Source organism: Anomalospiza imberbis, chromosome 13 (genome assembly GCF_031753505.1).
Source record: "Anomalospiza imberbis isolate Cuckoo-Finch-1a 21T00152 chromosome 13, ASM3175350v1, whole genome shotgun sequence".
Classification (NCBI taxonomy): domain Eukaryota; kingdom Metazoa; phylum Chordata; class Aves; order Passeriformes; family Viduidae; genus Anomalospiza; species Anomalospiza imberbis.
Window position 1 is genome coordinate 19,098,031 of NC_089693.1, and position 2,189 is coordinate 19,100,219.

Genomic DNA, 2,189 nt, shown 5'->3' on the forward strand with positions numbered 1-2,189 from the left:
GGCCCTATTCCTGAGTGGCCCTGCAAACCTCACACCTCTCTCAGCTGGCAATCAGGATGACCTTTGGCACTCAGGGCTCACAGCACTCCAACTGTGTTAGCACAACACTGGGGAAAGAACTTTCCAGCTTCTCCTCCCCGTGCAAAGCTGATTCAGGACAAAGCCACGACCCTTTAGAGACCCAGCATCCCACCCAGCCTGGCTCCCCGCTCCTTGCTCATCTCCCATCTTTCCAAATCCCATCCAAAGGTGCTCCCATCTTCCTCCTTGGCTCTTGTTCAGCACACCCCTCCTTCCTCATGGATGTCTGGATTTCAGGCCCTTTTCCCCCCCGTGCCATGCTTGGCTGATGGATTACATGTGGCTTGTTTCCTGCTGGGTTAATTCTAACCCCTGTAGGGCCCTTGGTGTGACTTTGCCGTCTTTGGCAGCATTTACAACACCTTCCAGCGTACAGTCATCTGCAAACATAATTAATTTGTTGTTTACTTTTGTTTTCAGATCATTAATAAAGACATTAAATAAACCTGGGATGCTCTGTTTTTTCAGTAACTTTTTCTGAGTAATTGCCAGGGGCTCGGTAAGTTCATTAGCTAATTCTGTTTAGTCTGGGGGTTTCATATTAGCCAGGCTGGCTGATTTGTACAGATTCAATTTTGCAAAGTATTCCCTTTCCTGCTCTTTATCTTAGGGTCTGCTGAGGGCTCTGGGAGGCTTTTCTCTGTCTGTGCCCAGCAATCCCCTCTCCTTGCCCCTCTTAGGGGCTGCTGAAGGAAGAGGGGGGTGCAGGGCTTTAGCCTTCAGGGTGGAGTTCGAGCTCTCCTGTCCCCATCGTGTCATAGGCAACCGATGGGCTGAGCACATCCATTCCTCTCCCACCTACCAGGACCATCTCCAGCCCACCAGAACCACCTCCAACTCACCAGGACAATCCCCAAACCACCAGGACTACCTCCAGCCCACCAACAGGCATCCCTGCCTTTACTTCAGGCTCTCTGTCCTTAGGTTTGCTTTGCTCACTGGGCCACTGGGAAGAAGCCACCCTTTGCCAGGGGAGCATCTGACTTGGATGAGGGCAGCAAGTACAGCCTGAGCAAGGAAATGGTTTCAAGACACCTGAGTATCCTCCCTCTCAAGGATGCTCAGGGTCTACTCCACAGGCAGGAGGCTGGTGGGAAAATATCCAAGACAAACCTGTCCACAGCAAGGACAGAGGAAAACTTCCACTGCTTTTTAAAATTTTTAATATTAAAAATACTTAAAATATTTAAAATACTTAAATTTTTATATTCCCCCCCTCCAACAAGGAAATCACAACTTCTGCTTGAAACTTCCTGTGTTATCCAGAGGAACATCCCCAGCGAGTCCTGCCGCAGGCAGCCTCTGCCGCCCCCCTCGCCGAGCCCCGAGCACAGCCCTGTGCCCCACATCTGGCCAGCACATTTCCCATCCCTCAGCCAGGCCCCGGCGGCAGCAGGGGATTTGTTTTTCCCTTTCCCAGCCAACATCTGGCTGAGCGGCAGAGGGGCAGAGCCAGCGTGGAGCGGTGTCTTTGCCCTCTGGGCAGGGCTGGCAGCCTGGCTCTGCACGGGGGACCCTTGTCCTTCCCCTGCAAGGCAGCTCCAGCCCCGGGGAGCCAATGCCAGTGCCAGTGCCAGCTCCACTGCAGCCCTTGTCCTTTGGAGAGTGCCCACCGTGGGGGGCTGGAGGCTTGGGGGCACTTTGAGGAGGAAAAAAGAAAAGAAGAAAATTTAAATTCTTTCCTTCCCCTGCAGTCCTGGGGCCGGTGTTTGAGGCAGCCGCTGTTCCCATCCCTTCTGGCTGCTCCCCTCCTCCTCTCCGTGCTGGCTGACCCGCCGGCCTCCGGACGCATTTATTTATCCGAGCCCAGCTTTATTTAGGATGTGTTTCCAGGGCAGCCGGTACGGAGGGAGGTGTGGAGGGCTGCTGAGGGGGTCCACAGCTGCAGCCCTCCACCCAGAGCCCTGCCATGCCTGCGGGGCACCCTGCCCACATGGGCACCTCCCGGTCACCCCATCTCTCACGGGAACCCCACCTCACCCACTGCATCTGAGCCCTGTGTGGGCTGGCCAGGCTGGGAGCCCTTTCCATGGCAGAGCCCTTTCCATGGGAGAGCCCTTTCCCTGGACAGCTCTGTGGCCTGTTTGCTTGGCATGGGCAAAGTCATC